This window comes from Rana temporaria, chromosome 12 (assembly GCF_905171775.1).
Source record: "Rana temporaria chromosome 12, aRanTem1.1, whole genome shotgun sequence".
In the NCBI taxonomy this organism is placed as follows: domain Eukaryota; kingdom Metazoa; phylum Chordata; class Amphibia; order Anura; family Ranidae; genus Rana; species Rana temporaria.
The window spans coordinates 124,902,689-124,917,058 of record NC_053500.1 but is presented as its reverse complement, the minus strand read 5'-3'; the positions used below and the strand labels follow the sequence as shown (position 1 = coordinate 124,917,058).

Genomic DNA, 14,370 nt, shown 5'->3' with positions numbered 1-14,370 from the left:
GTATCACCTATTAGTGCCACGTGACATCTGCCAGTGCTAACCAGTGCCATCTGCCAATCAGTGCCACCTACCAGTGTCAATTAGTGCCACCTGCCAGTGCCAATAAGTGCCACCTGCCAATCAGTGCCATCTGCTAGTACCATCTTTCAGTGCCATCCAGTGCAACCTGCCAGTGCCAATAAGTGCCTTATGCTAGTGCCATCTTCCAGTGCCATGAGCCAGTGCCACCAAAAAAAAATAAAAAAAATAAATCGGCCTAAAATATCGGCATCGTATATCAGCCGCCCAGATTTCTAAATATCGGCATCGTCCAGAGAAAACCCCATATCGGTCGACCTCTAGTTTTAATTAAATATTATAATTTGAGTAGTTCCCCCAACTATGTGTGATTAACCTAAAATCGCTTTTGATAATCGCGGTTTTACTAACCTGACAGCGTATTATTCTAAATAGGAAACCTTCATTTTGTTTGCAAATATTAAAGATTCCAACTACCAGCAAGGAGTCCTTACATTTAGAACCCGGTCACACTGGGTCACCTTGCAGGCGCTATAACGCTAGAAATAGCGCCAGCAAAGCGCCCTGAAAGAGCGGCTACCGTTTCTCCAGTGTGAAAGCCCTGGGGGCAAACAGGATGGTAAAAAAAAAGTCCTGCTGGCAGCATCTTTGGAGCGGTGAAGGGGCGGTGTGTATACCGCCGGCAAAGGGCTGCTGCATCAGCGCTTTGTGGGTGGTTTTAACCCTTTTTCAGATGCTAGCGAGGGTTAAAAGGGCCCCTCTATTGGCCGACTACCCCCGCAAATACAACGGTAAAGCAACTCTAAAAATAGCACTGCTTTACCGCAAACGCCCCAGCGTGAAAGGGGCCTTAAAGAGCACCAGTCATTTCAGATCCATCATGGCAGCGCCTGTTAGCGGCATCCACTCGCCTGCTGCTGCCACATCCCTCACCTTGCTGTGTCACTGCCGCGTCACCAGCCGTCCCATTAAAGTGAATGGGACTGTCCGAGTCAACAGTAGGTCAGAGGAGGAGTCACTGAGGGACAGGGATGACAGCTGCTCTTTAAAAATTCGGATTTAAAGCGGAGTTCCACCCTTACATGCCACATTTGGCATGTAATTTTTTTTTGGGGGGGGGGGGGGGTGGGGGCTTCAGGAGGAGTGGGACTTCCTGTCCCACTTCCTCCTTCCGCCGAGGGGCTGCTAAGGCGATACGTCATATCGCCTTTTGGCAGCCCCTCCCTGTAGGCGATCGCCTGGGACACGTGACAGGTCCCAGGCGATCGCCTGTCCGATCGGATGGCGCAGCGCCGCTCGCGCATGCGCAGTGGGTGCCCGGCCGTGAAGCTGAAAGCTGTCACGGCCGGGTGCCCACACTTGGAATGAAGACGCCGGCCGGAGAGGGGGGGGAGAGGAGCGGAGCCCCGGCCAGTGCGGCGCTGGAACGTGAACAATTTTTTTATCTGCTGCAGTAATTAAACATTTACAGGTCATGATCCTCCCCCAGCCTGTGACTGGACAGTGAAAGGAGAAGCAGCTGACCAGTGAGGTCATCTCTCTACCATTCTTCCCTTCTCCTCCTTTCAGCATGTTCCCCGTTAGTACATGGGGACCACAGCACAACTAACCGCCTCCCTACTTCTTCTCCCTCTCCTGGTCTGAGTGCTGCTACACAGGGATGCATGAGAACGATATCAGGTACTTCAACCGTCTGTATTTAAACAATGATTTTTTTTTTTTTTTTAAGGAATAACGTCACATTGCACACCAAGGGGCAGATCCACAAAAGCATTACGCCGGCGTATCTATTGATACGCCGGCGTAATTTTAAATTTCCCCGCGTCGTATCTTTGTTTTGTATCTACAAAACAACATACAACGGCATCTGGGATCGATCCGACAGGCGTACGTCTTAGTACGCCGTCAGATCTTAGGTGCATTTTTTTTACGTCGTTTGCGTTCGGCTTTTTCCGGCGTATAGTTAAAGCTGCTACATGGTGGCGTACTCAAAGTATGGCCGTCGTTCCTGCTGCGAAATTTGAATTGTTTACGTAAGTCGTTTGCGAATAGGGATTTGCGTAAAATGACGTCACCGTCGTAAGCATTGGCTTGTTCCGGTTTAATTTCGAGCATGTGCACTGGGATACCCCCACGGACGGCGCATGCAGCGTTCAAAAAAAAACTTTGTTTACGTCGGGTCACGATGCATTTACATAAAACACGCCCCCATTACATCCATTTAAATTCCGCGCCCTTACGCCGCCAAAGATACACTACCCTGCCGTAACTTACGGCGCAAATTCTTTGAGGATTCGAAAAAAAGTTACGGCGGCGTAGTGTATCTTGGATACGCTGCGCCCGGCGTACAGATGCGCGGAGGTACGTGAATCTGCCTCTGCAGAGGCCCCCCGACCCACTTATACACACACACCTTCCTTGCCACTTCATCACAGCTGGTAGAACTACCCAACACTTCCAAATATAGGGGAGATTGTGACCCCCTTCCCTGCAGCCAATGACTAGGCCCGAGCACGGTTGGACCGTTCAGGTCCGGCTGTCAGTTTTGTCGGTGGACCTGAACGGGCGCTCCATGCAATCCTATGGAGCGTTGGATGTCAGCGAAGACATGTCTACTGACATCCGATCCGTCCCCATCCGTCCATGGCAGATCGGATGAGATCTAATAACAGACATGCTGTCCGTTTTCATCAGATCTCTCCATAGGAGACAGCGGCGCCGCACAAGCCCCTCCCCACTCAGTGAGCAGAGAGGGACCTGTCATCTGCCGGCTCAGCGAAGAGATCTCCTGCTGAGCCGGCGGACTGACCCCGGAGGAACTTGACTGACCTGCACAGAGTCCTGACCTCAACCTGAACACCTTTGGGATGAATTAGAGCGGAGACTGCGAGCCAGGCGATCCGGGACGAGGGTGCGGCTATTCGTTTCTAGCCGCCCCGGAGCTGAAGAACAGGGAGAGCCGCATGTAAACACGGCTTCCCCGTGCTTCACTGTGGCGGCGCATCGATCGAGTGATCCCTTTTATAGGGAGACACAATCGATGACGTCAGTCCTACAGCCACACCCCCTACAGTTGTAAACACACACTAGGTGAACACTAACTCCTACAGCGCCCCCCTGTGGTTAACTCCCAAACTGCAACTGTCATTTTCACAATAAACAACGCAATTTAAATGCATTTTTGCTGTGAAAAGAACAATGGTCCCAAAAATGTGTCAAAATTGTCCGAAGTGTCCGCCATAATGTCGCAGTCACGGAAAAAAAAAAAAAAAAAGCTGATCGCCGCCATTAGTAGTAATAAAAAAAAAAAATGCAATAAAACTATCCCCTATTCTGTAAACGCTATAAATTTTGCGCAAACCAATCGATAAACGCTTATTGCGATTTTTTTTTCCCAAAAATATGTAGAAGAATACGTATCGGCCTAAACTGAGGAAATTTTTTTTTTTTTTTTTTAATATATTTTTGGGGGATATTTATTATAGCAAAAAGTCTATTTTTGTTTATAGCGCAAAAAAAAAAAAAAAAAAAAAAAAAACACTGCAGAGGTGATCAAATACCACCAAAAGAAAGCTCTATTTGTGGGATGCGTATCGGCCTAAACTGAGGGAAAAAAAAAATATGTTATATATGTTTTTGGGGGATATTTATTATAGCAAAAAGTAAAAAATATTGAATTTTTTCCCAAATTGTCGCTCTATTTTTGTTTATAGCACAAAAAAAAAAAAAAAAAAACGTAGAGGTGATCAAATACCACCAAAAGAAAGCTCTATTTGTGGGGAAAAAGGACGCCAATTTTGTTTGGGAGCCACGCCGCACGACCGCGCAATTGTCTGTTAAAGCGACGCGGTGCCGAATCGCAAAACCTGGCCTGGGCATTTAGCTGCCTAAAGGTCCGGGGCTTAAGCGGTTAAAGGTCATGTGCGCGTAAAGTCAGGCGTCCCAATACTTTTGGTAATATAGCGCATTTTATTGGCAGTTTTTGGGGCCATTTCCAGTCACAACAGACCCGGCTGTACAGAAACGGGCAGACGGAACTCTGCAGATCTCTCTGTCTATGGGGAGAGCAGATTCCGTCATCCAATAAGGATCTGAGAGCAGCGGTGTGAAGTAAGCCCTCATAAGGCATGGAAGAAGCGACAACACAGGAGATCACTATGCGATTCCTGGGAAGGTGCAGCGAGCCGGGACATGCCTACAGCCAGGAGTGAAGAGGTGAGGGGGAGGTGGTACAGCGAATATTTTGGCCTAGATAATGTTCACAGACCTGAACGAGGTATGCGGGAGATCCGCCGCACAAGGCTGGGAAGAGACGTCCAGCGCGCAGAGAAGACCGCCGCAGAGTGTTAGCTCTTGTGCACAAAAAGGAAGCACATGGCAATTGGCATTATACAAGCAGCTTCTTGATGACACTCCACATATACATTGCAGATCTACAACTTCCAGCATGCTTTCCGACTGCTTATCTTTGGCAAGCTGGGACTCATTAAGACAGATCGACGCATTCCGAGTGCGGAGAACGATGCGAAACGCGGTTAATAATTTGCCAACAATCTAATGATCAGGTACAGCCCAAGTCATCTGTTTTATGCAAAGTAAACCCCCAGGAATGTAATAGAATGCAGCTTATCAGTTCTTAGATGTTGGTTCTCCATTGATTCTGAGCATGCGTGTTTTTTTTTTTTATTTTGTGTGGCGGAATTGCATACAGATGATCGGAATTTCCGACAAGAACTTTTCTTGGTCGGAAAAATTTGAGAACCGGCTCTCCAATTTTTGTTGTCGGAAATTCCGACAGAAAATGTCCGATGGAGCCTACACACTGTCGGAATTTCAGACCGAAAGCTCACATCGGACTTTTCTTGTCGGAATTTCCGATCGTGTGTACGCGGAATTAGCCACAATTTTGCAACGTGTTTAGAGCCCTTTCACACAGGTGTTTTTCAGGCACAAAAAAAATAAATAAATAGCACCTGAAAAACGCCTCCCCTGCAGCCCAGTGTGAGAGCCTGAGTGGTTTCAAACCGGAGCGGTGCGGTTTATGAAAGGGCAGCGCTTCGGCAGCGGCGCATTTCGGGGCACATTTAACCCTTTCTTCAGTCGATAGCAGGGGATTAAAAAAGCGATTTTTTAACCTGTTGATCCTGCCATTAACTCACTTCCTGTTGTAGGGTTACAACCATACTAACCCATGGAAAAGAATTTAAGAGGGGGGTCTCTCTCTTTCTCTCTGCATTTACAAGAAGTTATCCGTTCACAGAATTTCTTGCTGGATAAACAAACAGGAAGGAAGGAAGGAAGGAAGGAAGGAAAAGGGGAAAGAAGGAAGGAAGGAAGGAAGGAAAGAAAAGGGGAAAGAAGGAAAAGGGGAAAGAAGGAAGGAAGGAAAAGGGGAAAGAAGGAAGGAAGGAAGGAAAAGGGGAAAGAAGGGGGGAAAGAAGGAAGGAAGGAAAAGGGGAAAGAAGGGGGGAAAGAAGGAAGGAAGGAAAAGGGGAAAGAAGGAAGGAAGGAAGGAAGGAAAGAAAAGGGGAAAGAAGGAAGGAAGGAAAAGGGGAAAGAAGGAAGGAAGGAAGGAAAAGGGGAAAGAAGGAAGGAAGGAAAAGGGGAAAGAAGGAAGGAAGGAAGGAAAAGGGGAAAGAAGGAAGGAAGGAAAAGGGGAAGGAAGGAAGGAAAAGGGGAAAGAAGGAAGGAAGGAAGGAAGGAAGGAAGGAAGGAAGGAAAAGGGGAAAGAAAGAAGGAAGGAAGGAAAAGGGGAAAGAAGGAAGGAAGGAAAGAAGGAAAGAAGGAAGGAAGGAAAAGGGGAAAGAAGGAAGGAAGGAAGGAAAAGGGGAAAGAAGGAAGGAAGGAAAAGGGGAAGGAAGGAAGGAAAAGGGGAAAGAAGGAAGGAAGGAAGGAAGGAAGGAAGGAAGGAAGGAAGGAAAAGGGGAAAGAAAGAAGGAAGGAAGGAAAAGGGGAAAGAAGGAAGGAAGGAAAGAAGGAAGGAAGGAAGGAAGGAAAAGGGGAAAGAAGGAAGGAAGGAAGGAAGGAAAAGGGGAAAGAAGGAAGGAAGGAAGGAAGGAAAAGGGGAAAGAAGGAAGGAAAAGGGGAAAGAAGGAAGGAAAAGGGGAAAGAAGGAAGGAAAAGGGGAAAGAAGGAAGGAAGGAAGGAAGGAAAAGGGGAAAGAAGGAAGGAAGGAAGGAAGGAAGGAAGGAAAAGGGGAAAGAAGGAAGGAAGGAAGGAAAAGGGGAAAGAAAGAAGGAAGGAAGGAAAAGGGGAAAGAAGGAAGGAAGGAAGGAAAAGGGGAAAGAAGGAAGGAAGGAAGGAAAAGGGGAAAGAAGGAAGGAAGGAAGGAAAAGGGGAAAGAAGGAAGGAAGGAAGGAAAAGGGGAAAGAAGGAAGGAAGGAAGGAAAAGGGGAAAGAAGGAAGGAAGGAAGGAAAAGGGGAAAGAAGGAAGGAAGGAAGGAAAAGGGGAAAGAAGGAAGGAAGGAAGGAAAAGGGGAAAGAAGGAAGGAAGGAAGGAAAAGGGGAAAGAAGGAAGGAAGGAAGGAAGGAAGGAAGGAAAAGGGGAAAGGAAGGAAAAGGGGAAAGGAAGGAGAAAGGAAGGAGAAAGGAAGGAAAAGGAAGGAAAAGGGGGGAAATGGGGAAAGGGGAAAGGAAGGAAAAGGAGAAAGGAAGGAAAAGGGGAAAGGAAGGAAAAGGAGAAGGGCAAAAGGAGAAAGGAAGGAAAAGGGGAAAGAAGGAAGGAAGGAAGGAAGGAAAAGGGGAAAGAAGGAAGGAAGGAAGGAAAAGGGGAAAGAAGGAAGGAAGGAAGGAAAAGAAGGAAGGAAGGAAGGAAAAGGGGAAAGAAGGAAGGAAGGAAGGAAAAGGGGAAAGAAGGAAGGAAGGAAGGAAAAGGGGAAAGAAGGAAGGAAGGAAGGAAAAGGGGAAAGAAGGAAGGAAGGAAGGAAGGAAGGAAAAGGGGAAAGAAGGAAGGAAAAAGGGAAGGAAGGGAGGAAAAAGGGAAATAAGGAAAGAAGGAAGGAAAAAGGGAAGGAAGGAAGGAAGGAAGGAAGGAAGGAAGGAAGGAAGGAAAAACGAAAATAAGGAAAGAAGGAAGGAAAAAGGGAAAGAAGGAAGGAAGGAAGGAAAAAAGGAAGGAATGAAAAAGGGAAAGAAGGAAGGAATGAAAAAGGAAAAGAAGGAGGGGAGGAAAAAGAGAAAGAAGGAAGGAAAAATGGAAAGAAGGAGTGGAGGTTGGGTGTATCAGTCCAGGGCACGGGAAATGATAAGGAAACTGTAACACAGGTGGTATTCCCTCTGTACTTTCAGAAAGGCCAATGCAGTCTCCACATCCAGACTGATAAGCTGCAATATAGAAAATGTTTGATCTCCGGGGTTTGGAGATAACTTGGAAATACGACACCAAGGAGACACTTTACTGCTGGGAAGATATCACACACACACAGACAGATGTTTACAAATGGGATCCTTTGTTGTGTTTGAAACATAAAACGTTTTAAAAGTTAAAGATAATAAGAGTACAAATTGAATGAAGGAGCCGAGGAGGAGGAGGAGGGAAGGGAAGGGGGAAAAATATATAAAAAAAATGGGAAAGAAAGGATAAAAAAGGGACAGGAAGGAAAAGAAGGGAGGAGAAAAATGGGAGAATAGAAATGAGACCAGGATGGAAGGAAAAAAAAGGGGAAAGAAGGACGGAAAAAAAAGGGGAAAGAAGGACGGAAAAAAAAGGGGAAAGGAGGAAGGAAAAAGGGAAAAGAAGGAAGGAAAAAGGGAAAAGAAGGAAGGAAAAAGGGAAAAGAAGGAAGGAAAAAGGGAAAAGAAGGAAGGAAAAAGGGAAAAGAAGGAAGGAAAAAGGGAAAAGAAGGAAGGAAAAAGGGAAAAGAAGGAAGGAAAAAGGGAAAAAAAGAAAAGAAAAAAGGAAAAGAAAGAAGAAAAAAAAGAAAAGAAGGAAGAAAAAAAGGAAAAGAAAGAAGGAAAAAGGGAAAAGAAAGAAGAAAAGAAGGAAGGAAAAAGGGAAAAGAAGGAAGGAAAAAGGGAAAAGAAGGAAGGAAAAAGGCAAAGAAGGAAGGAAAAAGGCAAAGAAGGAAGGAAAAAGGCAAAGAAGGAATGAAAAAGGCAAAGAAGGAAGGAAAAGGCAAAGAAGGAAGGAAGGAAGGGAAAAAAAAAAAAGAAGGAAAAGGGGAAAGAAGTAAAGAAAATGGAAAGAAGGAAAGAAAAAAGGGAAAGAAAGAAGCAAAAGAGGAAAGAAGAAGGGAAATAAAGAAGGACATGAAAAAAGTGGGATTGGTGAAAAGACAAGAAGGGAACACGAGGTGAAGAGAAGAAAAAGAAGGGAATGTAAAGGGGAAATAAAGAAGAAGGGAGTACATCTGGAAACCGATTTGCCATTAGAAGGCTGAGATTGTGTGTGGAAGTCTTTCCTGTAACAAGTTGTGCAGTGTGATAGATACATTGTACAATATATATATACATATACACACACACACACACACACACATTGTATTCATATATACACATAGTATATCCCGGGATGCTGTATGTGGGTTTCCTGTTAGTAGGGATCCTGTGTACAGAGGGGGGGATCTTGTGTACAGAAGGGGGGGATCCCGTGTACAGAAGGGGGGGATCCCGTGTCCACAGGGGGGGGGGTCCCGTGTCCACAGGGGGGGGGGGGGGTCCCGTGTCCACAGGGGGGGGGGGGGGGGTCCCGTGTCCACAGGGGGGGGGGGGTCCCGTGTCCACAGGGGGGGGGTCCCGTGTCCACAGGGGGGGGGGGGTCCCGTGTCCACAGGGGGGGGGGGGTCCCGTGTCCACAGGGGGGGGGGGGTCCCGTGTCCACAGGGGGGGGGCGATCCCGTGTCCAGAGGGGGGGGGTCCCGTGTACAGAAGGGGGAGATCCCGTGTACAGAAGGGGGAGATCCCGTGTACAGAAGGGGGAGATCCCGTGTACAGAAGGGGGAGATCCCGTGTACAGAAGGGGGAGATCCCGTGTACAAAAGGGGGAGATCCCGTGTACAAAAGGGGGAGATCCCGTGTACAGAAGGGGGAGATCCCGTGTACAGAAGGGGGAGATCCCGTGTACAGAAGGGGGAGATCCCGTGTACAGAAGGGGGGGATCCCGTGTACAGAGGGGGGGGTCCCGTGTACAGAGGGGGGGGAGATCCCGTGTATAGAGGGGGGGGAGATCCCGTGTACAGAGGGGGGAGATCCCGTGTACAGGGGGGGGAGATCCCGTGTACAGGGGGGGGGAGATCCCGTGTACAGGGGGGGGGGGTCCCGTGTACAGGGGGGGGGGGTCCTGTGTACAGAAGGGGGGGGGGGGTCCTGTGTACAGAAGGGGGGGGGGATCCTGTGTACAGAAGGGGGGGGGGGGGTCCTGTGTACAGAAGGGGGGGGGATCCTGTGTACAGAGGGGGGCCTGTGTCCAGAGGGGGGGGGGTCGGTCCTGTGTACAGAGGGGGGGGGGTCGGTCCTGTGTACAGAGGGGGGGGTGTCCTGTGTACAGAAGGGGGGGGGGTCCTGTGTACAGAAGGGGGGGGGGGTCCTGTGTACAGAAGGGGGGGGGGGTCCTGTGTACAGAAGGGGGGGGGGGGTCCTGTGTACAGAAGGGGGGGGGGGGGGTCCTGTGTACAGAAGGGGGGGGGTCCTGTGTACAGAAGGGAGGGGGGATCCTGTGTACAGAAGGGGGGGGGGTCCTGTGTACAGAAGGGGGGGGGGGCCTGTGTACAGAAGGGGGGGGTCCTGTGTACAGAGGGGGGGGGATCCTGTGTACAGAGGGGGGGGGATCCTGTGTACAGAGGGGGGGGGATCCTGTGTACAGAGGGGGGGGGATCCTGTGTACAGAGGGGGGGGGGATCCTGTGTACAGAGGGGGGGGATCCTGTGTACAGAGGGGGGGGGATCCTGTGTACAGAGGGGGGGGATCCTGTGTACAGAGGGGGGGGGATCCTGTGTACAGAGGGGGGGGATCCTGTGTACAGAGGGGGGGGATCCTGTGTACAGAGGGGGGGGGATCCTGTGTACAGAGGGGGGGGGGGATCCTGTGTACAGAGGGGGGGGATCCTGTGTACAGAGGGGGGGATCCTGTGTACAGAGGGGGGGATCCTGTGTACAGAGGGGGGGGATCCTGTGTACAGAGGGGGGGATCCTGTGTACAGAAGGGGGGGGGGGTCCTGTGTACAGAAGGGGGGATCCTGTGTAGAGAGGGGGGGGGGGTTCTGTATAGAGGGAGGGGGGGATCCTGTGTACAGAGGGGGGGTCCTGTGTACAGAGGGGGGGTCCTGTGTACAGAGGGGGGGTCCTGTGTACAGAGGGGGGGTCCTGTGTACAGAGGGGGGGTCCTGTGTACAGAGGGGGGGGGGATCCTGTGTACAGAGGGGGGGGGGATCCTGTGTACAGAGGGGGGGGGGATCCTGTGTACAGAGGGGGGGGGGATCCTGTGTACAGGGGGGGGGGGATCCTGTGTACAGAGGGGGGGGGATCCTGTGTACAGAGGGGGGGGGATCCTGTGTACAGAGGGGGGGGGATCCTGTGTACAGAGGGGGGGGGGATCCTGTGTACAGAGGGGGGGGGATCCTGTGTACAGAGGGGGGGGATCCTGTGTACAGAGGGGGGGGGTCCTGTGTACAGAGGGGGGGGGATCCTGTGTACAGAGGGGGGGATCCTGTGTACAGAGGGGGGGGGATCCTGTGTACAGAGGGGGGGGGATCCTGTGTACAGGGAGGGGGGATCCTGTGTACAGAGGGGGGGGTTCTGTGTAGAGGGGGGATCCTGTGTACAGAAGGGGGGGGGGGGTCCTGTGTACAGAGGGGGGGGGGTCCTGTGTACAGAAGGGGGGGTCCTGTGTACAGAGGGGGGGGATCCTGTGTACAGAGGGGGGGGGGGGATCCTGTGTACAGAAGGGGGGGATCCTGTGTACAGAAGGGGGGGGATCCTGTGTACAGAAGGGGGGGGGGGGTCCTGTGTACAGAGGGGGGGGGGGATCCTGTGTACAGAAGGGGGGGGTCCTGTGTACAGAAGGGGGGGGGTCCTGTGTACAGAAGGGGGGGGAGATCCTGTGTACAGGGAAGGGGGGGGGTCCTGTGTACAGGGAAGGGGGGGGGATCCTGTGTACAGGGAGGGGGGGGGGGGTCCTGTGTACAGGGGGCGGGGGGGGTCCTGTGTACAGAGGGGGGGAATCCTGTGTACAGGGAAGGGGGGGATCCTGTGTACAGAGGGGGGGGGGTCCTGTGTACAGAGGGGGGGATCCTGTGTACAGAGAAGGGGGGTCCTGTGTACAGAAGGGGGGGGGGGGGGTCCTGTGTACATGGAAGGGAAGGGGAGGGATGGATGACGGGAGATCACAATGAGGATCCTGTGAGTGACACAGAGCCGGGATGAGATCTGGTTGGTGGATGGGATCCGATCTCTCCTCACACACACACATCTCTATGGACATGACATACAGACCTCCAGGGTGGAGGATATAAAGGGGCCGCCGTGTGATGAGAGGGGTTCTATTGATCGCTGTGCCCCGCACACCTCCCGGTACTCACCGTGTCCGGTCCCACAATGGGGTGTCTCCTATTCTCCGGGGACCCCCCTCACATAGAGGGGGGGGGGTGGAGGTGTTCGGGAGGTCCGTATCCCCCGGGTACCGACTCACTTTCCCAGCGCAGCCCCCCGATGCCCCGGGCCGAGAAGTTTGCCTTTCCCTGGATTGAGGTTCACGCCCGGCCGGCGGCTGCTCCCTCCTCCCCACAGTCTGCGCTGAGCCCTCCCCCTCTGTGGGCGTGTGTATACCAGTGTCCGCCCCCCTGTATCTGACTCAGCCCAGGAGAGTGTCACTCACTCTCAAGTCCCTCCCCCTTAGGGCGTGTATGTGACAGGGCCCGCCCCCATGTGTCTGGCAGCGACCGGGAGACGCCCACGTGTTGTCACTCATTGTCTGGACCCGCCCCCGTCACGTGTACACACCCTGGGAGATGGGAAGAGTCAGTGGAATCAGAGAATGATTGTCCGTACTAATCATTGTGTATGATAATAACATGGGGCGTCCATGCTGATCTCCTATGGGCTTCCTCTACAGGCACTCCACTCAGAGGACCATTCCTATGTATTCTATATATGGAAGAGGACACCCATGTGCCAGGGTGACAACGCAGGGGCACAATTTGGAGACAGGGACAGAGCGTTGTCACCCTCTAACAGGAAGTATATATTCATGTCAGGACCACCCTGGTGTATTTTTGCGACCGCAGATGCCATAGGCAGCCGGCTTCCCAATAAAAGTGATCCTAGCGGCAGATTCGCCACTAATCATTTTTTTTAGGCGGTGGTAGAGGCGTTGTGTATCTTTGGCGGCGTAATGGCGCGCAATTCAAATGGAAGTGATGGGGGCGTGTTTTATGTAAATACGTTGTGACCCGACGTAAGCAAAGTTTTTTTTGAACAGCGCATGCGCCGTCCGTGGGGGGTATCCCAGTGCGCATGCTCGAAATTAAACCGGAACAAGCCAATGCTTACGAGGGTGACGTAATTCTACGCAAATCCCTATTCACGAACGACTTACGCAAACAACGTAAAAAATTCAAATTTCGACGCGGGAACGACGGCCGTACTTAACATTGAGTACGCCACCATGTAGCAGCTTTAACTATACGCCGGAAAAAGCCGAACGCAAACGACGTAAAAAAATGCGCCGCCCGGACGTACGTTCGTGGATCGCCGTATCTAGCTAATTTGCATACTCGACGCGGAATTAGACGGAAACGCCACCTAGCGGCCAGCGTAAATATACACCTACGATCCGACGGCGTACTAAGACGTACGCCTGTCGGATCGATCCCTCATTCCGTCGTATCTTGTTTTGTGGATACAAAACAAATATACGACGCGGGAACTTTGAAATTACGCGGCGTATCAATAGATACGCCGGCGTAATTTCTTTGTGGATCTGGCCCGTTACCTTTCAAAATAATTCAAGCGTCTACTTTTTTGTTGTTTTTATTCATTAAAGTGTATTTTCTCCCCAAAAATTGTGTGTGAAAGGCCGCTGTGCAAATACAGTGTGACATAAAAATCTTGCAATGATCGCCATTTTATTCTCTAGGGTCTTTGCTATAAAAAAGATATATTACCGATATATATCTATATATATTTATAATGTTTGGGGGTTCTAAGTAGTTTTGTAGCAAAAAATACTGATTTTGAGGCTGGGGCCAGCAAGTGGTTCCCCTCATTCCCCTGCCGCCTCTGTCTGGAAGAGACTGACAGGAGCTGTATTGAGATTGGAATGAGGGACACCTACTAGCAAACGTATGTAGGCATAGGACACTCCCCCTGCCACACCCCCTTAAAGGAGAATCAACCAAAAAAAAGGTTAATTAACCACCTAAGGACCGCCTCCTGCACATATACGTCGGCAGAATGGCACGGCTGGGCACATGTACGTACAGGTACGTCCTGTATTAGTACCCAGCCGTGGGTCGCGGGCGCGCGCCCGCGGCGCGCTCCCGCGACCCGGTCCGAAGCTCCGGGACCAGGACTGGTGATCGGTCTCCGGAGCTGAAGAACGGGGAGAGCCGTGTGTAAACACGGCTTCCCCGTTCTTCACTGTGGCGGCTGCATCGATCGTGTGATCCCTTTTATAGGGAGACACGATCGATGACGTCAGACCTACAGCCACACCCCCCTACAGTTGTAAACACACACTAGGTGAACCCTAACTCCTTCAGCGCCCCCTGTGGTTAACTCCCAAACTGCAACTGTCATTTTCACAATAAACAATGCAATTTAAATGCATTTTTTGCTGTGAAAATGACACTGGTCCCAAAAATGTGTCAAAATTGTCCGAAGTGTCCGCCATAATGTCGCAGTCACGAAAAAAATTGCTGATCGCCGCCATAAGTAGTAAAAAAAAAAAAAATTATAAAAATGCAATAAAACTATCCCCTATTTAGTAAACGCTATAAATTTTGCGCAAACCAACCGATAAACGCTTATTGCGTTTTTTTTTTATACCAAAAATAGGTAGAAGAATACGTATCGGCCTAAACTGAGGAAAAAAAATGTTTTATATATATTTTTGGGGGATATTTATTATAGCAAAAAGTAAAAAATATTGCATTTTTTTTTCAAAATTGTCGCTCTATTTTTGTTTATAGCGCAAAAAATAAAAACCGCAGAGGTGATCAAATACCACCAAAAGAAAGCTCTATTTGTGGGGAAAAAAAGGACGCCAATTTTGTTTAGGAGCCACGTCACACGACCGCGCAATTGTCTGTTAAACGACGCAGTGCCGAATTGTAAAAACCACTCGGGTCATTTAGCAGCATATTGGTCCGGTCCTTAAGTGGTTAAATCCACAAGGGCTTTTTTTTACCACTTCTATTCC

At 50.4% G+C, this 14,370-nt stretch overlaps 1 protein-coding gene across 2 annotated transcripts in view; it reads right to left on the bottom strand.

The window, feature by feature from the left end:
* SRC (SRC proto-oncogene, non-receptor tyrosine kinase) overlaps positions 1-11,757 on the bottom strand; it is a 65,448-nt gene extending 53,691 nt beyond the window's left edge. For both annotated transcript variants that reach the window (XM_040330543.1, XM_040330545.1), the window contains exon 1: positions 11,531-11,757. The gene's annotated coding sequence lies outside the window, so the exon portion shown is untranslated. The remainder of the gene's footprint in view (positions 1-11,530) is intronic.
* Positions 11,758-14,370: the final 2,613 nt, after the last annotated feature.